General features: G+C 47.1%; 1 protein-coding gene and 1 non-coding gene across 2 annotated transcripts in view; both read right to left on the bottom strand.

Moving 5' to 3' along the window:
- Window positions 1–25,966, bottom strand: part of KLF12 (KLF transcription factor 12) — a 447,150-nt gene that overhangs the window by 68,369 nt on the left and 352,815 nt on the right. The gene's annotated exons all lie outside the window — the stretch shown is intronic.
- LOC132569183 (U1 spliceosomal RNA) lies at window positions 11,174–11,329 on the bottom strand. Its single transcript, XR_009555239.1, has one exon. It is a non-coding gene; the product is annotated as a U1 spliceosomal RNA (small nuclear RNA).

Genomic DNA, 25,966 nt, shown 5'->3' with positions numbered 1-25,966 from the left:
TGATTAATTCCAGAGCCACATTACCTTGGAGCTGGCAGAAAGAGGGCTACAAAGCCAGAAGTCCATGTAGGGCTGCCAAGCCCCGGTCCGAGTGGGGCTTCCCCACATTGGGCCAGTGGAGGGAACCTCCCCTGATGTTGTTGGCACAATGATGTCACCTGGAAATGATGTCATCATGTGGTGCGCAGCAGCACTCTAGGCATTTCTGGGAAAACGGAAGATTTGTATCACTTACCGTGAAGCTTCCTTCTCGGTGGACTGGCAGTGGGTCGGTCCGACTACTGGGAATAGGCTCCTCCTCCTCATCACAGGGTCGGGTCTTCCAATCGATCCGGAGGGGGAGTGGCCTATACCTCCCAGATCCTTCCAGTTGTATCCAAGCCACGTCCCCCTAGGAATAATAACTTCCAATACCTCCCCATTCACATACAGAGACGAGTAAACGAGGAGACCAGTTTATTACGCTTCAATACATCACACACAATGGAAGATTGAAACAGAGCATTGCCAACCATGGAAATTGCAACATATTCCAAGAGAGGAAAAAGAAACCGCTCCAGAATTCATCTCCAAAACCCAGGAAGCCGCTCAACTTCCAACGGGCGGACTGGACTGACCCACTGCCAGTCCACCGAGAAGGAGGCTTCACGGTAAGTGATACAAATCTTCCGTTCTCCGGTGGTCTGGACAGTGGGTCGGTCCGACTACTGGGACGTAACCAAGCTGAACATCCCCGGGCGGGACCGGCTTCCCTGTTTAGAATGCATGCTGTAGCACATGCCTCCCAAAGGCCGCCTCCGCCGAAGCCCATTTATCCACCCTATAGTGCCTGGTAAAGGTATGCACCGACCTCCAAGTCGCTGCCTTACACACAGCTTCCAAGGACGGAAAGGACCGGTACACAGCTGATGTTGCCGCACCCCTCAGAGAATGAGCCGTGATCCCATCTGGAGGGGTTTGACCTTGGGCCTTGTAGGCCAGAACAATACATTCCCGAAGCCACCTGCTAAGAGAGGAAGTGGAAACCTGTCGTCCCTGTGACTTCTTACTGAAAGAAACAAACAAGGAATCAGACTTTCTCCAGTCTTCTGTGCGCTCAATATAAAAACTAAGTGCCCTCTTAACGTCTAGACAGTGCAACTCCCTTTCCTTGGGCGACTGAGGATTGGGACAAAAATTCGGAAAAACCAACTCCTGGGACCTATGAAAAACAGAATTAACTTTAGGAATGAAAGAAGGGTCTGGCCTCAGCACCACCTTCTCATTATGAAAAACACAAAGTTCCTTGTCAACCGACAGGGCCCTCAATTCAGACACTCTCCGTGCCGTGGTGAGGTCCACTAGAAAAAACGTTTTAAAGGTCAGTTCTTTAAACCCACAAGAAGCCATGGGTTCGAAGGGACGCCGACACAAGGCATTCAGTACTACATTCAACCTCCACGAAGGGAACCTGTGCACCTGTGGAGGTTTAAGAAGAGCAGTACCTCTCAAGAACCGTTTAATATGCGGATGCGCTGACAAGGTCTTCCGCCCCCGCACCCCTTGGATAGACGATATGGCAGCCACCTGCCGCTGCAGTGTGCTAGTGGAAAGCCCTTTGTCTGCCCCTTCCTGAAGGAAACAAAGAATACCTTTAACAGTTACCGTCATCGGGTCCCACCCCCGCTGGGTCGACCATGAAGAGAAAACCTTCCAGGTGGTATTATACACTCTATTGGTGGAAAATTTACGTGATGCCAACATAGTATCCACCACCCTCTTGCTATAACCTAACTCCTCAAGCTGCAACCGCTCAACCTCCAAACTGTCAATTGTAACAGGTCTGGTTGAGGATGAGACATGTCGCCCTGAGTCAGAAGGTCATCCCTCCTCGGTAGCCGCCAAGGAGGCTGAACCGACAACCTCAGAAGCTCCTGAAACCACGACCATCTCGGCCAGAAAGGAGCCACTAGCACCATCTCCGCCCTTAACTCCACCATCCTTTGTATGACCCTGGGTAACAGAGGAAGGGGCGGGAAGGCATACAGTAATCCCGCTGGCCACTCGCCGCTGAGAGCGTCGGTTCCTTCTGCTCTTGCATCTCTGTTTTTGGCAAAGAACCTGTCCACCTGACAATTTTCTGCCGTGGCAAACAAGTCCACCGACACTGGACCGTACTTGTCCACTATCAGAGCGAAGGTGTCTCTGTGCAACATCCACTCTGTCTGGTCCAACCATCGGCTGCTGAGCCAGTCCGCTAATAGGTTGTCCTTCCCTGGAACATGCACCACTTTTATTGACAGGAGATTGACTTCCGCCCACTCGAAGAGAACCTTCGCCTCGGCATGAAGAGATTTCACCCTGGTTCCCCCTTGCCAATTTACGTACGCTTTGGCCGTTGAGTTGTCCGTTTTTACCAGGACATGGCGACCCCTCAGGACTGCCTGCAACCCTTGTAACCCTAGCCGAATCGCTCTGAGCTCCAAGAAGTTGATATTGCGCTTCCTCTCATGGGACTCCCATTGACCCTGGGTCATTTGATCCTGTGAGTGAGCCCCCCAACCCCATAGACTGGCATCTGTGGTCATACAAACCCTTTGGGGTTCGCGAAGCGGATGACCCGGGAGAAAACGATCCGGATCCAGCCACCACTGTAACTGGGTTGTCACCTCTGACGGTAATGTCACCAGTTTGGGGATTTTGTTCCCTATAACGTCCTGGAATGGGCGTAAGAACAACTGCAGGGGACGAGTGTGGAATCTGGCCCAAGAAAGTAAATCCTGAAAGGAGACCATCATCCCTAACAACTGCGCTAACGTCATAACCGACACCCTGCGTTGTTGCAGGACCCCTTGTAACAGGAGACAGAACTTCTCCCGTCTCTCTAGGGTTAAGAAGACTCTGTCCATAGTTGTATCTATCTCCACCCCCAAGTGTACTAGTCTCTGAGAGGGAAGAAGATTGCTCTTCTCTAGGTTTACCACGAAGTCGTGACAGCGCAACATGGTCACTGTCTGCTGCATGATCTCCAGGCACTATTGGTATGACCCCGCCTTCACCAGAATGTCGTCCAGGTAAGGGAACAGGGCCACGCCCTGCAGTCTCAGCTCCGCCACCAGGGTCACCAGAATTTTTGTAAACACCCGGGGCGAAGACTTCAGACCGAATGGTAAGGCCCGATACTGGAAATGTTTCCCCCCGTAGGAGAAATGCAGAAATTTTCTGTGTGGTTCCCGAATGGGAACATGTAAATAGGCCTCTGATAGATCCAAGGAAGCTAGAAAATCCTGAGGCTGAATGGCTAGCAACACTGACCGTAGGGTCTCCATTTTGAAATGCTTTGTCAAGATGAACTTGTTGAGCCATTTCAGATCCAGGATGGTTCTGAACTCCCTGTTCTTCTTTTGGACTAAAAATATTACTGAATAAACTCCCAAACCCTGTTGGGGTGTCGGGACGGGCTCCACTGCCCCTATATCCACCAGGTGTTGAACGGCCGACAGCATTGCTCTGTGAGCAATCAAATCTCTCTTCCGCGGAACCCAACGAAAACGGTTGGGAGGGAGGGAGTGGAGTTCTATGGCATAGCCCTGTGCCACCACCTCTAGAACCCATTTTTCCTGAATCGACTGACTCCAGGTGCCTGCGAACAAAGAGAGACGCCCCCCTATCTTCCCTGTCGGCTGGTGGGAGACATGGTCATTGGGATCCCCCTTTTTTGGAAGGGGGCTTTGAACTCTGGTTTGGCTTTCCAGAATAATAGGGTTTGGAATCACGTCCCTTCTGTTGCCACTTTCGTCTAAAGGAACGAAAGGAACCTGGTCTAGATGACCTTTTGGGGTCTCAAAAGGAAGGAAAGGATTTCCTCTGTTTTGTTTCTTTACCCTTGGAGGGTAGAACCTTCTTTTTATCCTTATTCTCAATGAGATACCTATCCAGGCCCTCACCGAACAGCAAGGTTCCTTTAAAGGGTACCGCTGCAACCCTAGCTTGGGCTGCAGTATCGACCTCCCAATTACGCAGCCACATGCCATGGCTCTGGCTGCTAGCTGCATGGTGTCCAATGAACTATCTGCCACGAAGGCAGCAGATAAGGCAATCTCTTTTAGCTCGTCCTTGAACTCCTTAGGAGCTGCACTATCCGCTGCTGCTAAATTATTAGACCACGTGCACATTGCTCTGGCAAACAATGAGGATGTTGTGGCTGCTTTGATAGCCCATGCTGTCGCTTCAAATTCCTTGCGTAAGGCCTGTTCTATTCTCCTATCACATGGATCCCTAGGTAAACCATCTGCATCCATGGGCAGAACCGAATTGGAGATCAGGCTAGTCACAGGGTCATCCACCGTTGGCAACTTTAGCCTCTTGGTGGCCTGTGGAATAAGGGAATAGAGTTTTGAAAGGACCTGCTGGTTGGCCTTAGGTTTAGCCGGCCGTTCCCACTCCGCCTTGACCAAAGCAAAAAAGGCCGCTGGTAAGGGAACCCCTGTTTGAGCGCTGCTCAATTTTGGCATCATTTCCCCTGATCCTGTGGGAAGGTCAGGATCCAACTCCTCATTTTCTTTGGGTGTAGCCACAAAGTTAAGGGTCCTCAACACCTTGGGGAGCAACTTTGAATAATATTCAAAGGGAAAAAGCCTAGATTGTACAGTGTCAGGCTGTTCCTCCTCATCTGAAAGCTCGCCTTCCTCCCTATCTGACTACTGATCAGAGCCCTCCGACTCCTCAGCTGAACTCGGGAGAGGGGAATCCAGGCCTAAGTGGGACTTGCCCTTAGATCATCCTTCCAGACGGTCACTAGGGCTGAGATCTCTGCCCCTTTTTCTTCCCTCCTGTCTTTTTTGCTTCATCGAAGAAACAGGGGAGTCCAGCCGCTGACGGAGGTCCTGCCCTAACTCCTTCAACATTTCCTGTTTAAGCCATTGTAGTAAATTTGTCTTGGCATCCTCCCCTGTAAGGTCGAGATTCTGAGCCTCTTGCTGAGGGGTTAGAGTTCCTGATAGCAGAGGCAGGTCGAACTCACTGGGAGAGTTGCTTTGTGAACTAGCCGCCATTTCGCTGCTTTCCACGTCACTAGAAAGGAAGTGAAAGCAAATGCAATAGAAAAGGGCAGTAAGAGTTTAAAATGGAGGGCAGCATGTTACCACTGCGCCCTCTAGTAGGTCTTAGGGTGCCTTGACTTCATGCCCTTAAGAACTGCCCCCTCCAAGTCTCCCCCTCTACCATGCATGCACGCGAGGCAGTTTGGAAGCTAGGCATTGCGGTCGGCATGGGACCTCTTCCCGGGGCTTCAGTCCATTTGCGCCAGGCCCTTCCTGCTGTGAAAAGACTTACCGCGCTGCCGTTTGCTGCCTTTTTTCCCTGCTCCGTTTCGATTGCGTCCGCAAGGAAACGGAGCTCTAGAGGGCTTTGCCGCTTGGCAAAGGGTCTACTTCTGAGTACCCTCGTAGTCTGCCCTTCCACCGGTGTTGTTGGGGCCAACCCCTACGCTCCCGGCCTTTGCTTTCTTTGTTGTTGTCTGGATCTTCTGCGCCTTCCCCGAAGGCGCTCGGAAAGAGACCGTCCTGCTCAATGCAGGGCCGGGAAAGAACTGGAAGGATCAGGGAGGTATAGGCCACTCCCCCTCCGGATCGATTGGAAGACCCGACCCTGTGATGAGCAGGAGGAGCCTATACCCAGTAGTCAGACCGACCCACTGTCCAGACCACCGGAGAACTATATGGTTTTCCTGGACTCTAGCCGTTTAGAAGGGAAAATTCTATGGTATAATAGGTGCCATAGAGTTTTCCCTTCCCAAATGGCTAGAGCATCCAGAAAAACCATAGCGTTTTCCTGGAAACATCTAGAGTGGCCGCAAGCGATGTCACCAGTGCAATGACATCATGTCCAGGTGACATCATCACTTTGCGTGTAAAAGTCCCCCGCCAGACAACGCTGGGGACTTGGCAACTCTACGTCCATGGTCTGAATTTCATCTAAGCCCAGGACTTTTTGTTGTTGTTGCTGGAACTCCTTTGCATATTAGGCCACACACCTCTGATGTAGCCAATCCACGAAGAGCTTACAAGGCTCTTAGTACGGGGCCTACTGCAAGCTCCAGGAGGTTTGGATACATTAGGAAGGAGTGGCCTAATATGCAAAGGAGTTCCTCCTAGAACAAAAGCCCTGTCTAAGCCATAAACTCTCTAGATTGGCTTTGTTCCCGCTCGTCAGAAATATGATAGCTGATGGCTCACCCTCAAGGAGAACCTTAAAGATTACTGAAATAATGTACATTTTTACACATCTGAAATGAGATACGTATTAAGAATTTTTAAGCTAAAGCTAGTTTAACCTGAAAACATTTTGAAGGCTATCAAAGATTTCAGGTTTTCACGGCTGGTAACATCATTAGGGTTTGTAGAATCTTTCGGGATCAAGTGCCGTGTTCTACTGGAGAAAGTTTTCCTTCCAGACATTTCGTTCTCAGCTGCGGAGAACATCCTCAGTGGCGTTGCAGCCGGAGCAGGCGCTCAGACCTTCTTGGCTGCTGTGCATTGAGATCAATGCACTCAATCCACTCAATGCACAGCAGCCAAGAAGGACTGAGCGCCTGCTCCGGCTGCAACGCCACTGAGGATGTTCTCCGCAGCTGAGAATGAAACGTCTGGAAGGAAAACTTTCTCCAGTAGAACACGGCACTTGATCCCGAAAGATTCTACAAACCCTAATTTTGAAGGCTGTTGGCTCTGACCTGGATGGCCCAGGCTATTCCATTCTCATCTAAACAGGGTTGGCCCTGGTGAGTACTTGGTGGGAAACCACTAAGAAAGTCCAGGGTCAATGGACAGATGTGGGCCATGGCAAACCACCACTGTAAGTCTCTTGCCTTCAAAACCTCAAGAGGGATCATCCAAAATTGTGTGTGACTTGACAGGACTTCCCACCACCAGAATATCTTGGTGAGTCCTCAGGATTCTCTCGATAACCAAGACAGAAGCATTATGGTAGGATTCATGGGGAAGGGTGAGCAGAAGACCCCTCTGCCTTTCCAAACCTATGTTTGTATTGTGGCCAATAGGGGCAATGGTTAAGAACATAAGAGAAGCCATGTTGGATCAGGCCAATGGCCCATTCAGTCCAACACACAGAGGCCAAAAAAACCCAAGTGTCATCAGGAGGTCCATCAGTGGGGCCAAGACACTAGAAGCCCTCCCACTGTTCCCTCCCAAGCACCAGGGGTATCACTGCTCCAGACAGAGAGTTCCAACAATGCGCTGTGGCTAATAGCCACTGATGGACCTCTGCTCCATATGTTTATCCAATTCCCTCTTGAAGCTGGCTATGCTAGTAGCTGCCACCACCTCCTGTGGCAGTGAATTCCATGTGTTAATCACCCTTTGAGTGAAGAAGTACTTCTTTTTATCAGTTCTAACCCGACTGCTCAGCAATTTCATTGAGTGCCCACGAGTTCTCGTATTGTGAGAAAGAGAGAAAAGTACTTCTTTCTCTACCTTCTCTATCCCATGCATAATCTTGTAAATCTTCTTCCCCATCTCGGTTCTTGTGCTGATCTGTCAGGGTTGCCAAGAAAGTTGCATGTCTGGGTTTACTGCCTCTGAAACCTTAAGGTGTACTATCATGATCCTGGGCCTAGTGAGGCCCGCAGGCTCCAGAGAAGTCTGCCTAGGAGTTATTACAGAGAGGCTACACTTCCCAGGATCCCTTCCGTCCCTCTAATTGGGTGGCAAGGTTTTGGAGGGAAACTAACCCAGAGAGGGGTGGGGCCTGGGGGAAAGCATAAAAGGGCCAAGCACAGACAGGGTGTATTCTTTCCTGAAGAGGCTGCAGGCAGCAAATTTCTCTCTCTCTCTGGAAGGCTGTGCTAGAGAGCTTGCAGCTGGGAAGAGATCCCTCACCCAAGGGAGGTGGTGAGTTTTGGTATTAGAGCAGGGAATGTCTAGCTAAACGCACCAGGGTTTCTGTTTATTTGCACCAACCTTTACTGTTTTCATATTCACTATTGCACTAAGTGTTTATCACCCACTTTTTGTTTTAGAGCACTAATAATAAACTCCTTTTGTGTTATCCTGCCTGGGTCCTCATGTCTCCTTGGTCACGGTCAAGAGGATTTACTAATAAGGAAGATGGGTGGTTGGGTGCTCTGGGCCCTTCCATACAGACCCTTACCAGAGTGGTGGCAGCAAGTAGAAGGCCCTCCTAGGCCCCTGCCGTGCGACATGTACCATGGGCTATTCCCCCTCCCCTCTGAACTATCAGAAAACCACCCAACTCAAGCAGAGAGTGACCATTCAACATTGTGATGCACAGGCTGATTACAGACTGGCACTTTGGGTCCACTCAGAGTCGCCTCTGAAGTCGACCCAAAAAATCCATGCAGACAGCAACATCTGCCTCCTGGCCCGATCCCATACTCACCCTGTCCTGTGGTCCAGTTTTCCCACCTCAAATTGTGACCACTTCGGAAGTGGTAGCAAATGTATGAGGCGGCCAGGAGTCGTCTCGTTGCCGTGTGGAAGCGGAAGGGCGGAGGCGGCTTACGAGGGGGTGTGGAAGCAGCAAGGCACCGTGAGACCATCATGCCCCATTTTCTTTAAAAAAAATGGGTGGCGGTGAGAGCTGGTGCACTCATGCACACTAGCACAGTCATGATGCACCTGGCAAGAGTCAGCCAATTTCCGGCCCAGCCTTGCTGTTCTCAGGCCCCCTCTAGCAGCTCAAACGCCCATGGAGCAAGCATGGCCCAAGGGATATTTGTGCACAGCGCTCTGTTGTGGGCGGCTACATGTGGAAAGCGCCAGCCAACTCACGGATGAGAACTGAGCACCTTGGAGACGCCAGCGCAGCGAGTGTCTGGAGACCTCCGCCCGGCTCTTTTTGAGCCGTCCCGATTCGGGATGCCTCCCAACCATCCCAGATTGCCCGTCTGTTCTCAGCTATAGTGTTTACAGGGCCAGTGTTAGGGATCAGGGTGGCTGGTTCACAGCCTGGCAAAGAGCCCACTCCAACCAGAGATGTTGGGCCTCCAGTTTCCTACTGAGATAAGCACCTGGTGCACTACAGGATGTTCCAGGCAGAAGATAAGCAGAAGTGGTTTACCAATGCTTTCCTCTGTATAGCAAGCCCAGTCTTCTGATCTGTACATATCTCATCCTTTGAACATAAACATATGAAGCTGCCTTATACTGAATCAGACCCTGGGTCCATTACAGTCAGTATTGTCTACTCAGACTGGCAGCGGCTCTCCAGGGTCTCAAGCTGAAGTTTTTCACACCTATTTTTGCCTGGACCCTTTTTAGTTGGAGATGCCGGGGATTGAATCTGGGACCTTCCGCTTACCAAGCAGATGCTCTACCACTGAGCCACCATCCCTCCCCTATATCCTGCCGTTGAGGATATCAGCTCTTCACACAAAACTCCTTGAAAGGAAAAAAAATGTATGAAACAACAAATAAATGAAATACAATTAATAATTTTTTAACAGGAGGCTGGAATTCCTGAAGGACCCGGCTTTATGAAAAGCACTATGTAATGTAAATGCTAAAATCCTTTACTTAACATGGCACACAACTATATGGATTAATTTAAGAATTAAAAGCCCTGCTGGATCAGGCAAAGGTCCATCTAGTTCAGCTTGCACAGAGGCCTGCCCTAGATCTCGGAGAAGTTCACAAATGGAATAACAAAGCATAAGCCTTCTTCATTGTTTGTCTTGTAGAAATTAGTATTTTTGCATCTAACTACCATCCTACCTCCCTATCAACTACCTATTTACCTGCCTACCTAACTGTAGAAATGGGGAAAGTACTCCTACTTGGAATATACATGATGAATTAAGCGATAGCAGTTGCTATTTATAAGAGAGGAGGAAATTACTTCTTCCCCCAACCGGCCCCTTGTTATTGCAAAGTCAAAAGTCTTAACATTTTTGGTCTCTCTCTCCCTTGTGTGTGTGCGCATAACTATAACTGAGTTTGTGTCCAGTGGCACCTTTAAGACCAACAAAGTTCAGTTCTGGGTATAAATTTTCATATAGATGCACACAAAAGCTTATATCCAGAATTAAACTTTGTTGGTCCTAAAGCTGCCACCAGACTTAAAATTTGTCCTGTTGCTTCAGACCAACATGGCTGCCCATCTCCATCCACCCATCCCCCTCTCTCTTTCTCTCCATCCATCCCTCTCCCCCCTCCCCATCCATCCACCCATCCATTTATCAGTTGATCGATCAATCAATCGATCAGTCTATCCACCCACCCATCCATCCACTCAAGAGAGTTTTCTGCAAACTCTTGTTTTCCCCATGTTTGCAGGTCTGCATCTATGCCTGGATCCATAATGCAGACTTTTCTACCTACCTGGGGAGGGCAAGTAGATGCCAGATTCTTAGATATAAGGGTAGTGTGGCAAACAGTCCTCTGGGCATGGGAGGGGCACAGCCAGCTAGGTTGACAATGCCAACATCCCACTGTGGACTGGGGTGCAGCAGCAGCCATGTGCAGCCAAGGCTAGGACATGCCCCAGGAAGGCGAGAAAAGGGCATTCTGTGGGTCGGTATGATCCAACAAGCAATCAGTGGGCTGTGGCTGGACACTAGGCTTAGTCCCATTGCAAGGAGAGGGGGTGCCCCTGGGAATGAGTGGGCCTTACTGGTTAATGGGAGCAACTGGTTAAGACGTAGAGGTGGCCACCAGACACATTGGGTTTTGCTACGCTGTAATGGGGCTGGGTGAAGGAAATCACAGCCCCTGTCCGCTAAGGAATGAAGAACATCTGAGACCAATGAGTATGCCACTTTCTATTTTTGTCCATGGAGAAGAGGCATCTGCCATGCTTACTGTACCCACCAGTGCTCTTTGTGAGCTGGGAGACCTTGGGCCCCATGATGGACGGACTGATTTGCAGCAGTGAATTGTACAAGTTAATGATACATTTCCTAATGTATTAGTCTTCTTTTCTGAGCAGGGCTCATTTTGTAGCAGGAGCTCCTCTGCATATTAGGCCACACACCCCTGATGTAGCCAATCCTCCAAGAGCTTATAGGGCTTTTCTTACAAGGCCTACTGTAAGCTCCAGAAGGATTGGCTACATCACGGGTGTGATGCCTAATATGGATTGTCGGGAGATGAGCTGCAATTCCAGGGGAACCCCATGTCCCACTTGAAGGCTGGCATCCTAACCTCTAGGTCACCAGGCAGCAATTTAAGGATCTGTAATCCACAAATTATGCAGTCAAGTTTCCCACAATTGGGGAAATCCCAGGGGTCAGCACACTCAGAGTGCAATGGATGAGTCTCCCCCTGGGAAAACTTCATTCGTGATCAACGTGTCTCCCCTGCCAGGTAATAGTTATTTTTTGGCTACTGGAATCATACAAGTAAATGGCAGAACCAGTCAATAAATGCATATTTTGGGAATGAGTTCACCAGCAGGCTCCCCACTTTGCCGATTTTACAGGTGACTCATCGGAGGATTCACAATTAGCAATGATCAGAAACTCCGGCAGCAGGACCTGTCAGAGTTTCCTCCTTTGAAATGTGACAATCGCTTTTGATTCATTTCTCATTTCCATAGAATGTGAAGTTTCATTGTCGAAAGGAGGAGAGAGGGGAAAAATCTGAAAGCGGTATGTAATACCTGGGATGTATAAATCTCCGTTCTTGATCATTCTCCGTTTGTTATTAGAGGTTGCCCTCTAGTGGACATAAAACTTTCTGGGCTACACTAAAAGTGGAAGTGTCCCGAGAGCAGACCGGAGGATTTCACCAGGGCTTCCTGATGGTTGTAGCAGCCTCCAGCCGCCTCCACATTTGCCCTAAACACCAGTCCAATAGTTAACTTAAAAAATATATTTTATTTCAATAGAAAAACATACCACCAAACTATAAAACATAATACCCAAGAATACCATCAACACTGTTACAAACCTTACATTCACAGTTACCAACCATCTAACTTTAGTTGCATCAAGGGAATTATATCCTTATCACACAAAAACTCTAAAACTGGTTTCCATGTTTCATCATACTCTGATAAGGGAACTACCACATGAGAATCCCCCCAAAATGGATTATGCATAATCCTGCCCATCACAAATGAATCTCCTTGGTGCCAAAACCAAGGCCCGCTATTGGTTCATCAGTCACCTATTAGAAGGTGGGAGCATCCAAAACAGGGCCTCAGAAGATGGCCACATAATTAGGTAGGTTTGTGATGGAGGAGGTGGTCCTTCAGGTATGTTGACCCCAAACCATTTAAGGTTTAACACCTTTTATGGCTGATGAGTATCAAGGTTTTGTAAGGTTACATCATCATCCTAACCATCACCGGGTGTTGTGCTACAACTGTGCTAAGAGAAATAATTTGCAACTGGATTGGCTTTTTCACATAGGACAAACCTGCTAGAAAACGATGACAGTGCAGAATCCAGAGAGGTGTGGATATTACCCAATGACTAAGGAGATTGTGTCAAACCTTTTTCATTTTCAGACCAACTTTCCCCCAGCTAACTAGGACTCAACAATTTTTGTACTGTTTTTACTGCTGAGTCCTAGTTATCTGGGGGGAAAAGCTGATCTGAAAATGCAATAGGTTTGACACAATATTCTTGGTTGTTAGCATTTAATTAACTAACATTCAATTAATTATTTTATTAATTAACATTCCATTAACCAAGAACATTTAATTAATTAACAGTTAATTAACAGAATTTAATTAATTAACAAACAAAATTAAAACCACCAGCAGAAACTCTTAAAAACAAAAGCCCAGAAGAGACTGTTCTCTTTTAGGAAAGGAAAGGAAAGGTCCTCTGTGCAAGCACCAGTCGTTTCTGACTCTGGGGTGACGTTGCTTTCACAACGTTTTCACGGCAGACTTTTTACGGGGTGGTTTGCCATTGCCTTCCCCAGTCATCTATGCTTTCCCCCCAGCAAGCTGGGTACTCATTTTCCCGACCTCAGAAGGATGGAAGGCTGAGTCAATCTCGAGCCGGCTACCTGAAAACCCAGCTTCTGCCAGGGATCGAACTCAGATTGTGAACAGAGTTTAGACAGCAGTACTGCAGCTTTAACACTCTGCACCACGGGGCTCTTCTTTCTCTTTTAATGTATCCTCAAAGCAATCTTATTGAGGAGTCAAAGGCTAAAGAGTCTTGTTCTATCTCCTCTTATGGCAACTATAAAAAAAAATCTCTAGTTGATAAAGAGAGAATTAATAAACATATAGGGAAATACATCACATGAAATAGAATGTGATATTATAAAATGACAGTGTACCACCAGGGGTTGAATTCTAGCAGGAGCTCCTTTGCATACCCCTGATATAGCCAATCCTCCAAGAGCTTACAAAGAAAAGCCTTGTAAGCTCTTGGAGGACTGGCTACATCAGGGGTGTGTGGCCTGATATGCAAAGGAGCTCCTGCTAGAATTCCACCCCTGTGTACCACAGGACAGTGGCAGCAGGGAGCTGCAAGAAAAAAAAATGGAACTACATAAGTTAGCTATTGTTTAAATGTGGTGTTGGAAGTGACCTACGGATATCATGATCTGCCAAATAATGGGAGTCTAGATCATGTCAAGCCTAAATTCTCCCTAGAAATGCCACAGAATCCACACTCTGACAAATCCATTTTCTCCAGGGGAAGGTGATCGCTATAGTCTGGAGATGAGGTGCAATTCTGGGGTAGGGTTGCCAAATTCTACCTTGGCTTTGGCGGGGGAATTTTCTTGCATGCGCTCTGCGCACATGGCACAATGACGTCACCCAGAAGTGATGCCATAGTGCTGGGTGCGTCGTGCCGGGGATGCTCTAGGATTCGAGTAAAAACCTCTATGGTACCGGGTGACATCACTGCGCCAGGCACGTTGCGTGATGACAGAGTGCACTGGTTGTGGGGATTCCCCCAGAAGCCTGCTCCGCGCAGGTGGGTTGGGGGCCCCCAACCTGGGCAAACCCCCACCCCCAGCAGGAGCTTGGCAGCCCTATTCCAGGGGATCTCAAGGTCCCACTGGGAAGCTGCCATCGCTAAAAGTGTTACAAGTCAGATAAAGGCATGCCACCTCAATAAGAATTAAGCCAGGGGTGTCAAACATGCAGTTTGGGGTCTGAATCAGGCCTCTGGAGGGCTCCAATCAGGCCCCAGAGCGACTGGCTATCATCTGCTTCCTTCTCCCTCTCTCTTGCTTCCTTCTGCATCACAGCTTGCTTTGCAAGGCTTGCTCAATTGCACAGGAGCTACAGAGCAAAGCCTCTATTTTTTCCAATGGCTGAGGCTCCTCCCTTGGGAAGGAAGGAATAGCTTGCTTTGCCAGGCTCTCTCAATCGCACAGCAGAACTACTGAGCCAAGCCTCTCTTCCTTTTATTGGCTGAGGCTCCTCCCCACCCAGTCCCCTGGGGAAAAAAGGAAAGAGCCAGAGCTTCCTTTGCCCAGTTCCAACAGTCCCATGGGAGAAATACAAAGGAAACATCTTTAAGACCAATGAGTGCTAACGTTTTAAGCATGTTTCAAGTTTTTAATATATATATATATATATTTGTGTTAGTCTGTGTGTCAGGCTCTGTAACTCATATCTAATAAATGTAGAATACTAACCATATGGACTCTTTGTATTAACCCAAAGCTCTTTGTTGTGATGTAGTTAATGTGCATATCAAAAGGGACACCGAGTGATGTGTAAATGTTGTTGATGTTACCAAAGAACAAAAGAATGCAGACATTGGTAGATAACACGGCTGCAAGGCATCTTCTCAGGGCAAGGAGATAAGCTGGAGCCTTGTGTGAAAGTTTGCACCTTCAACCCCTTGATGTTATGGGAATGGGAGCTTTGTTTAGAAAGTCTTTGATGTAGAATCTTTAAGAGTAGAAACCACCTAATTCCAGGCATTAGTCTCAATCTTTGTATCCAGCTATGAGTTTCCAATAAAGTATTACTTTTTTCAAATGAAAACTGCCTTGAGATTCCATCGCCTGACATTTTGAGACTAATCCCTGAAAGACGGGGTTTATCTGAAGCGGCCACTTTGAAGTCGAATGGCTGAAAAAGTTCCGGGAAAAGGAGAACCTCCAGGGGAACCGAAAACTCCCCCGTGGCACATCCTTGGGCCAAGGCGCACTACGGGGCTCGAGTCCCCCTCCTACATTCAGACGCTATTCATCAGCCCCAAGCTGTGGAAGCCAAGAACCTCCACGGCCCTGATGGATGCCGCCCCGGCCCGCCACGAGAATCTCCTCAACCGACCGGCGACGGGGGCTACCGGGGAAGAGGTCAACGCCTCCCAAGTAAGCCTGCCCGACTCGAAGGAGGAGGAGGTCGAAGAAGGCCTCGGGGAAGAGGGTGAGAATGCCCGACTGGAAGAGAGAATCCTGGGGAAGGTGAAAACCCAGATGAAAGGGAAAGGGTCCCAACGCGAATAAACCAGGGACTAAACTGGCATGGTCTCCCAAATGCCAACAAGCGTTCGACAAACTAAAACAATTGTTCACTAGTGAACCCATCCTGGCGCACCCAAACGAACTGAAACCCTTCGTGGTGAAATGTGACGCCTCCGATGTAGCTGTCGGAGCAATATTGATGCAGAAAGATAATGAAGGCAGATTAAAGCCATGTGCGTACATATCCAAAAAAATTTCTAATGAACAGCACAATTGGTCGGTCTGGGACAAGGAAGCGTTTGCTGTAACGTTTGCATTGAAAACATGGCACTTTTGGCTTGAGGGGGTGCGAGTGCCATTTGAAATTTGGACGGATCACAAAAACTTAGAGGCGCTAACCGGGCACCAAAAATTAACAGCCAAACAAATTCGGTGGGCGGGGTTCTTTGCCAAGTTTGATTTTACTCTAAAACACATACCAGGCTCTAAGAACTTTCTAGCGGACGCACTTTCCCGGCTGCCACAGCATGAGAGTCAGAGAGAGGAAACTATAGACTCCCTCATCCCCCCGTCGGCAGTAGCAGGGGGAGTAACCACCCAGTTGGGGAAAAAGACCGGGAGCCCAGAACCATGGGGGGGGGCAGTAAACTGATCACTGAAACAGAACAAGAGGGAGAGGAACGCCCTGAGGGACTTGTGAAGGGGGAAGGAGGGTTTTGGTATCATGAAGGGAAACTATATGTCCCGAAAACCCTCTACCAGGAAGTACTGCAGCACTGCCGCAACAGTAAACTATCAAAACATTTTGCCTACGTAAAAACGCTGCACTTAGTAAACAGGCAATTCTGGTGGCCTCAAATGAAAAAAGATGTCTCTGAATTTGTAGCTTCGTGCCACGTGTGTATTATGGCCAGAAAGAGAGGTGGAAAAACTCCTGGTCTACTCCGCCCCACTCCCACCATGGAGAGACCATGGTCAGTGGTATCGATGGACTTTATAGTCCAATTACCAGCCTCTCAGGGGTGCACAGTGATTCTTGTGGTGGTGGACACTTTTTCCAAACAGGCACACTTCATTTCTTGCAAGCAAATACCCACTGCCAAGAAGCTGGCCCGATTGTTTTTCCAGCATGTTGTTAAACTACACTCATTCCCCGATAAGGTCATTAGTGACCGCGGCCCGCAGTTCGTTGCCAACTTCTGGCGGGAGTTTTGTAAAATGGCGGGCATAGAACAAGGACTAAGTTCCGCCTACCATCCCCAAACGGACGGACAGATGGAACGTGTGAACGGGCTTCTCGAGCAATATCTACGGTGTTATGTGAACTACCGACAATCTAATTGGGTGGAGCTGCTCCCCTTTGCAGAATATGGGTACAATAACAGTGTGCACAGCTCCACCAAAACCTCACCATTTCAAATTGTGAATAGCTACGAAGGAAAGTCATTCCCTTTACTACTGGCTCCCAAGGGAACAGCGCCACCTACCTCTAGTCAACAATGGTAGGAAACTTTACCCAAAGGGTGGAGAGTAATCCAGGAAAACCTGGAAGCGGCCAAAAGGACTATAAAACGCACTTTGATAAAAAACACTCACCTGAGTGGAATTTCAAAGTGGGAGACACAGTGTTTCTATCACCCAAGAACTTGCCATTGCCACAGCCCTCCAGAAAATTAGCATACAAATACTTGGGTACATTTAAGATCAAACGAGTAATAAATTCAGTGACTGTAGAACTGGACCTACCAAAGATGTTTAGTAAAATTCACCCTGTTTTCCATTGCAGCCTCTTGAAAAAAGACCCTGGACCTACGTTTTGGCATCCACGCCCCACGACACCTACACCTATTCAAGTGAAGGGTCAGAGTCATCATGAGGTGCAGGAAATATTAGATGCCAAAATAAAACAAGGGGTGTTATACTACTTGGTCTGTTGGAAGTACTTCCCTCCCAGTTGTGATGAATGGGTCAAATCACCAGATCTACAAGCGCCCTCACTTCTGAAAAAGTTTTACCTACTGCACCCAGACAAACCCCGAGCAGGAGCTTAGGGGGGGCAGTATGTCAGGCTCTGTAACTCTCATATCTAATAAATGTAGAATACTAACCATATGGACTCTTTGTCCTAACCCAAAGCTCTTTGTTGTGATGTAGTTAATGTGCATATCAAAAGGGACACCGAGTGATTTGTTAACGTTGTTGATGTTACCAAAGAACAAAAGAATGCAGCCGTTGGTAGATAACACGGCTGCAAGGCATCATCTCAGGGCAAGGAAATAAGCTGGAGCCTTGTGTGAAAGTTTGCACCTTCAACCCCTTGATGTTATGGGAATGGGAGCTTTGTTTAGAAAGTCTTTGATGTAGAATCTTTAAAAGTAGAAACCACCTAATTCCAGGCATTAGTCTCAATCTTTGTATCCAGCTATGAGTTTCCAATAAAGTATTACTTTGTTTCAAATGAATACTGCCTTGAGATTCCATCGCCTGACACTGTGCTCTTTATAAAATTTATATCTCTGCTACCTAATCTTAAATAGGTACACACATGGCCCAGCCCGACATGGCCCAGCCCAACCTAACATGGCCTGGCCCAACAAGGTCTCATTTATGTCAGATCTGGCCCTCATAACAAATGAGTTTGACATCCCTGAATTAAACCCTTCTCCTCTTATTGTTAAAAATGAAATGTGAACCAACATTTACCCAATATGTCGGTCTGGTGATCCCCATTCAGCAACTACAATCCAGTTACTACTTTTACAGAGGTCCACCTTAATGGGAGGGTAGACAATAGTATGTCAAGCTTTGTAGCCATCTGGAAATTAAAAAACTCCAATGACCACAAATATAGACCCCAATGACTGCAGTTACAAATCACTTCTCAGCCTCTCTGGCATCTAATGAACAAACTTGACATGATGTCATTTTAGAGTAGAATGTGGCTGTCTAAAAATGCCACAAAGGTCCTATATTAGAAGCAGTAAACCAGCCAGGGAGGCAGTGGGGCCCTTGGATGACCAAGGGGTAAAAGGATTACTGAAGGAAGATAGGGAAATGGCTGAGAAACTGAATGCATTTTTTGCCTCCGTCTTTATAGTGGAAGATGAAAAGTGTTTGCCCGCTCCAGAACTGCTAATTTTGGAAGGGGTGTTGAAAGACCTGAGTCAGATTGAGGTGACAAGAGAGGAGGTCCTACAACTGATAGACGAATTAAAAACTAATAAGTCACCAGGTCTGGATGGCATACATCCAAGAGTTCTGAAAGAACTCAAAGGTGAACTTGTGGATCTCCTGACAAAAATATGTAATCTTTCATTGAAATCTGCCTCCGTTCCTGAGGACTGGAAGGTAGCAAATGTCACCCCCATCTTTAAAAAGGGTTCCATAGGAGATCCAGGAAATTACAGGCCAGTCAGTCTGGCTTCAATACCGGGAAAGTTGGTAGAAAGCATTATCAAGGACAGAATGAGTAGGCACATTGATGAGCACGGGTTATTGAGGAAGACTCAGCATGAATTCTGTAAGGGAAGATCTTGCCTCACTAACCTGTTACAGTTCTTTGAGGGGGTGAACAAACATGTGGACAAAGGGGACCCAATAGATGTTGTTTACCTTGACTTCCAGAAAGCTTTTGATAACGTTCCTCATCAAAGGCTCCTTAGTAAGCTCGAGAGTCATGGAGTAAAAGGACAAGTTCTCTTGTGGATCAAAAACTGGCTAATTAATAGGAAACAGAGAGTATAAATGGGCAGTCTTCACAGTGGAAGACGGTAAGCAGTGGGGTGCCACAGGGCTCAGTACTGGGTCCCATGCTCTTTAACTTGTTCATAAATGATCTGGAGTTGAGAGTAAGCAGTGAAGTGACTAAGTTTACAGATGACACTAAATTGTTCAGGGTGGCAAGTGTCAGACGTGTAACTTAGTTATAGTATTGCAACCTGTATGATGTAGCTGCTTGACATGACTAATGCCATATTATGCTCTGCTATGACCCCTGCTTTTACTAACCGTGAGAACAGCAACATGTATTGTTCCCCAAAGCAATCCCTAACCGCAAGGGGAGGAATTTCACACTCGGCCTAGAAACCATCTGAGGCCTTTGAAGTTAGCACATCCAAGGTAACAAGAGGGTAGGTTCCTGGGAGAGAGATAACGGGGTATGGGAAGCGCCAACTGTCTCTGAGGGTGTGAAAATGCTGTATTGTTTCCTTTCTCTGAAATGCACAAAAAGGCAAGGCACAGCCTTGAAAGTTATCAAACTCAACTTGCTTCTATACTAGACTGATTGTTCTCAAAATAAATGGATTAATTTTGCAACATTATGATCTGTCTCTGTTTGAAGTTCCTCGTCTGACAGTAAGAACCAGAGAGGATTGTGAGGCACTCCAAAGGGATCTGTTGAGGCTGGGTGAGTGGGCATCAACGTGGCAGATGAGGTTCAGTGTGGCCAAGTGCAAAGTAATGCACATTGGGGCCAAGAATCCCAGCTACAAATACAAGTTGATGGGTTGTGAACTGGCAGAGACTGATCAAGAGAGAGATCTTGGGGTTGTGGTAGATAACTCACTGAAAATGTCAAGACCGTTTGCGATTGCAATAAAAAAAAGGCCAACGCCATGCTGGGAATTATTAGGAAGGGAATTGAAAACATATCAGCCAGTATCATAATGCCCCTGTATAAATCGATGGTGCGGTCTCATTTGGAATACTGTGTACAATTCTGGTCACCGCACCTCAAAAAAGGATTTTGGAAAAAGTGCAGAAAAGGGCAACCAGAATGATTAAAGGTTTGAAACACTTTCCCTATGTTAAAAGGTTAAAATAACTGCAGGGTTTTTTTTGGGGGGGGGGGGTGGAACTTGAGCTGGGTAGGGTTTGGGAAGGGAAGGGACTTCAATGGGTTATAATGCCACAGAGTCCACTTTCCAAAGTGGCTGTTTTGGTCCAAGTGAACTAATTTCTGCTGCCTAGTGAACTAATCTCAATTGTAATCCCAGGAGATCTCCAGTCACCACCTGGGGGTTTGGTAACCCTAAACTCTGGATCCTCCAGTTGCTGATCCCTAACATTTTTTTTAATCAATACGAAGTATAGGCAGCCATGTTTTTCTAAAAAAAAAAAAAAACTCAACGCCATTTTGCCTAGGTAAGTATTTTCCAGGAAGGCCCAGCGGTGTACCCTTAATCTGAATGAACATAAGAATATAAGAGAACATAAGAGAAGCCATGTTGGATCAGGCCAATGGCTCATCCAGTCCAACACTCTGTGTCACATAAGAACATAAGAGAAGCCCTGTTGGATCAGGCCAATGGCCCATCCAGTCCAACACTCTGTGTCACATAAGAACATAAGAGAAGCCATGTTGGATCAGGCCAATGGCTCATCCAGTCCAACACTCTGTGTCAAACAGTGGCCAAAAAAGCCCAGGTGCCATCAGGAGGTCCATCAGTGGGGCCAGGACACTAGAAGCCCTCCCACTGTTGCCCCCCCCCCCCCAAGCACCAAGAATACAGAGCATCACTGCCCCAGGCAGAGAGTTCCATCTATACCCTGTGGCTAATACCCACTGATGGACCTCTGCTCCATATGTTTATCCAGTTCCCTCTTGAAACAATCTAAGAACATAAGAGAAGCCATGTTGGATCAGGCCAATGGCCAACCAGTTCAACACTCTGTGTCACACAGTGGCCAAAAAAGCTCAGATGCCATCAGGAGGTTAATCAGTGGGGCCAGGACACTAGAAGCCCTCCCACTGTTGCCCCCCCCCCCCAGCACTAAGAATATAGAGCATCACTGCCCCGGACAGAGAGTTCTATCTATACCCTGTGGCTAATAGCCACTGATGGACCTCTGCTCCATATGCTTATCCAATTCCCTCTTGAAGCTGGCTATGCTTGCAACCGCCACCACCTCCTGTGGCAGTGAATTCCATGTGTTAATCACCCTTTGGGTGAAGAAGTACTTCCTTTGATCCGTTCAGATGAGATTACAACAGCAAGTTTCTGTGATCTGTTCTCTCCTGTTCAAGGGTGTTCACCCTTGCATTACAGGCTGTCATAATTCATTCATATCTAGCCAATATCATACACTAATTAACCTCGGTCATACATCGATAACTGACTCACTATGCTTTCGGCAAAAAAGTAAAGGCTAAAATATAAATGTGAGATTAGATTAGTTCATGGAACGTGTTCACCGTCAATCCCTTAGAGGTGAGAGTTGGTGTGAACTTTCCAGAAAGGCCCATGAACAAGCTTTGCAAATCCATTTTTTAAAAGCAGTTTAATACTTAAGAATGCCAGCCTTCCACAATTTATGATCATTTGATTGGCTCAGCCTTGTATAGAGAGATACAAATATCCAGGGCTTTTTTTGTAGCAGGAACGCCTTTGCATATTAGGCCACACACCCCTGATGTAGCCAATTCTCCTGGAGCTTACTGTAGGCCCTGTACTAAGAGAATTGGCTACATCAGGGGTGTGTGACCTAATATGCAAAGGAGCTCCTGCTACAAAAAAGTCCTGCAGATATCATGAGACACCTTGATCACCAAGTTGGAAATGATTTGACAGCACACACACATCATGGTAATAAAATATTTAATGTATTTATTTCATCAATACCTTGCCTTTCTCTTCAACAATGACATGGTTCATTCTCTTCTTCTCTTCTATGTGTTAATCCTCACAACAACCCTGTGAAGTAGGTTAGCCTGACAGTGCATGGCTGGCTGAAGGACACCTAGCTTCCATGCAATAGCACAGATTCGAACCTGTTTTCGGACACTCTTAACCACTACACCAGGGGTGGCCAAACTTGCTTAATGTAAGAGCCACACAGAATACACATCAGATGTTTGAGAGAAGGAAGGAAGGAAGGAAGGAAGGAAGGAAGGAAGGAAGGAAGGAAGGAAGGAAGGAAGGAAGGAAGGAAGGAAGGAAGGAAGGAAGGAAGGAAGGAAGGAAGGAAGGAAGGAAGGAAGGAAGGAAGATGGGGAGAGAGGAGGGAGGGACAGGTGGAATGAAAACTACTTTAATTTTAAATGCATTCTTCAAGCTGCTGGCTGACTTGGCTTGGAGAAGTGATTTAAAGAGAGAAATGCCTTCTCCAAGCTGGCCAACGGGTTGCAATGGGGGCTTCAAGAGCCACACAATATGTGTGAAAAAGCCACATGTGGCTCCCAAGCTGCAGTTTTGCCACCCTTGCTGGCAATGTGTATACATGAAGATCCTTACTGTTGATCTCTGTCCCACCTTTAATAAGATTGTTGCAAACAATACATTCCATTTCAAGAAATCTAAGTTTAAAAGGCCATTTGGTATTGAAGCACAACTGATTCAAAATGCTACTCAACAACAGTTTGCGAACGAGTGCTCACAGCCACAACTGGATTAGCTTGGAATTAATTCTTCATGATTTTGGTGTAATAACAGTTGTCTTTCCAGAGTTTTCAGGACTTTAGCTGCAATGTATGCGGACTCAAGTTAGAACTGAATGCGTGTTCCTGCCTGGCTCACTGGAGCCAGACGGCCAGAGCTTGGGGACTTCGAAACAATGGGCAACAGGATCCAAAACCCGGCTGCTCTGCTCCAATCACGGGCCCCCTACTGGTTTGAATGGACCAATCAAACGCTTGTGCAGGAACACGGGTGTGTATATAGTCGGCCCTATGGGCCCAGTTCAGCAGTCTTATGCTTAGCCTTACTATGTAATCAATAAAGAGCTGATGTTTCACTACCGCCTCGCCTCTTCCATGCGTTGAACCCACTATATTATATAAGCCGATAGCTACAATTGATATGGGCGAGTAAAAGGATCAGACATATCTCGTGATATTACTTTCATAACCTTTCAGCAAATTCCTATGAAGATCTGGATTTCAGACATATGTCTGAGCCTAACTAAAAAAAGGGCAACATGCATACTTCACCCTGTGAAATAAAGGAATTATCTTAAGAAGCCAGAGTGAGTAACTTGGGAGTATGCAGCACCGTTCAATTTTGGGCCTCTGAAAAGCAGCAAAGTCTACGAAAAACCTTTGATCCTGCACTGCGAAGCTGTTAGAACCCATGGGGCTAACTATGAGTTGGCTCTCGTTTGATTTCTCATCCCTCTCTCTGGTTTTGTAAGATGGGGTGGGGCAAACCTCCGCAGAGCACTGGCACCCTGTGAAGCCTACGGGCTCCTCACTCCTTGTTGGCACGATACCCTTTCCCCGTCCTGCCCCCCCCCAATAACCGAGAACAAAAGATCATCAGCAGGGCAAAGGTGAAAGAGACTGTGAAGAGAAAGTGCAGCAGCCTTCAAAAACATTCTGGGGAATCCTAGAGTTTCTCGGGAGGCTCTCTAGGAGCCCTCAATGAGAGGGCAGTTTGAAAGGGGCTCAACAACAGACAAGTGGGCCCACCTTTATCAATTTTCCAGAGGACCAGTTTGGTGCAGTGGTTAAGTGTGTGGGCTCTTATCTGGGAGAACCTGATTTGATTCCCCACTTCTCCACTTGCACCTGCTGGAATGGCCTTGGGTTAGCAAGAGTTGTCCTTGAAAGGGCAGCTTCTGGGAGAGCTCTCTCAGTCCTCCCTACCTCACAGGATGTCTGTTGTGGGGGGAGAAGATAAAGGAGATTGTAAGCCGCTCTGAGACTCTGATTCAGAGAGTAGGGCAGGGTATAAATCTACGTTCTTCTTTTTCTTCTTCCTCTTCTATTTTTCTAGAAAAGCACAGCTGCAGGACAGAAAGGTGGGCTTTATCATGTATTTATTTTCATTTCAAGCATGGATGAAATGAAGCCTGATATGGTGAACTCTGATACAGGTCATCTTAAGGTAGGGGTGGTGCCCAAAGACACTTTTGCTGACACCCCACCAAATGTTTCTAGAAAGTGAGCAGGACCAAATGGGGCTTTTATCTGATTGGCTGAACAGATTTTTGAAAACACTGCTTTGGCAGCAGTGGACATACTGTGCAGCAATCTTCATCATGTGACTTAAGGCAAGCTGCGGCAGACATTCTTTTTGCAGCGGGCTCCATCTTCTGAGGTAGCCATTTTATGGCAGCCATTTTGTGGCTTTGCCCACCACACTACCAGAATTTTAAGAAGTGCCCACAGGCTCAAACGGGTTGCGGGCCCTTGTCTTAAAGCGTTCTAGGTTCTAAGAGGGAGCCCCAGAGTATTCAATTGCTGGAGTTCCCAACTTAGTTGAGCAGCATGGAATTTTGCTACTACAGAAAGGTCCTGACATACATAGCAGGCACTCATAAATCGCAGGCATAGAGGCGGAGCCAATCACAACACAGTGGGAGGTTCCAGGCCAAGTACCTTCCCGTTACAGAGGCAGTTGCTGGCTTTATGGATGGCCAAAGTCTCCTACATTCTTCTGAAGCACCTTGTGGAGGTGGAAGAAAACCAGTATAGGCTCTTTTGCTTGAGAAAGAAATGCTGTTGGGTGTCAGAGGGACCCACAGAGAAGGGAGTCACCAAGTCAGTGGTGCATGAATATTCAGCCTTTGCTGATCAGTCAGCAAAGTGGTAGGGAGTGATCTGAAGTTCACTGTTATTTCGTTGTTCTTGTCTCCAAGACTCAAAAAGTAACTGGGTACCAGAAAAACACACCAACCGATTTCGCACAAGACTTGTTCCGAGTGGAGAGCCCTTTTGCTCCTGGCGCTTCTCTTGGTTTTTGCACAAGCTGCCCTGGAACTGCCAGTTGGCATAACGCTTTTCTGCAGCAAGCAAGTTCCTCTTAAAAGAGGGTTCTGCTTACTGTGGAAAAGTGGCACACCAACTCACAGCTCCAGGGCAGCTTGTGCGAAAACTGAGAGAAGCGCCAGGAGCAAAAGGGCTCTCCACCCAGAACAAGTCCAAGTGCGAAATTGGTCACCAACAAGAACCACTCTGGTGATTGCTGTTCTACAAGAATTCTCTGCAATGTGTAAGAGGTCTTATGGCCAATGAACAAGATAATGTGGAAACAGAATAGAAAGTTTGGAAGCAACTGGCTTAGAGAAATGGGAACTGCATCTAGTAGGGCCAAGTTTTGGCTGAAAAGAAACTCAGAACAAAGGACAGAAGCTACTGGAAAGAGGAAAATCTGTTCATGAACATATTATATTCTGCCTCAAACATTAATGAACATGAAACTCTGAGACCAATTTTGCACTAGACTTTTAATCCTGGTTTAGCCCTGTCCCCAAGGTGAGATTCTACACTGAAATCATAGAAACACAGAGTTGGTTTCTCTGATTCTAGTGTAGAATGTCACTTTGGGGACAGAGTTAAAACAGGATTAAAGGTCTAGTCCGAAAATGGTCTGAGATTTATCCTCCCCTCCCATCATGTTGTTTAAATAATAAATATTGCCAGATTTGACCTGATTGACCTGATATTCACAGCTTTAACCACAGAAAACCCCCTTTAAATTATCTATGCTATAGGGGAGTGGAAGAAAACCCACCTGATACACACTCATTTCCATCACACCTTCATGTGGAATAATGCACTTTGGTGACCGCTTGCAAGTGGATATTGCCATTCCACCCAGTAAAACCCAGTTGTAAAGTGCACAGAAAGTGGATTGAAAGTGCATTATTCCTTGGGAGTGAAAGTGAGATTG

This window comes from Heteronotia binoei, chromosome 3 (assembly GCF_032191835.1).
Source record: "Heteronotia binoei isolate CCM8104 ecotype False Entrance Well chromosome 3, APGP_CSIRO_Hbin_v1, whole genome shotgun sequence".
NCBI lineage: Eukaryota > Metazoa > Chordata > Lepidosauria > Squamata > Gekkonidae > Heteronotia > Heteronotia binoei.
Note: the sequence above shows the minus strand (reverse complement) of the source record. Positions and strands in the feature narration are given on the sequence as shown.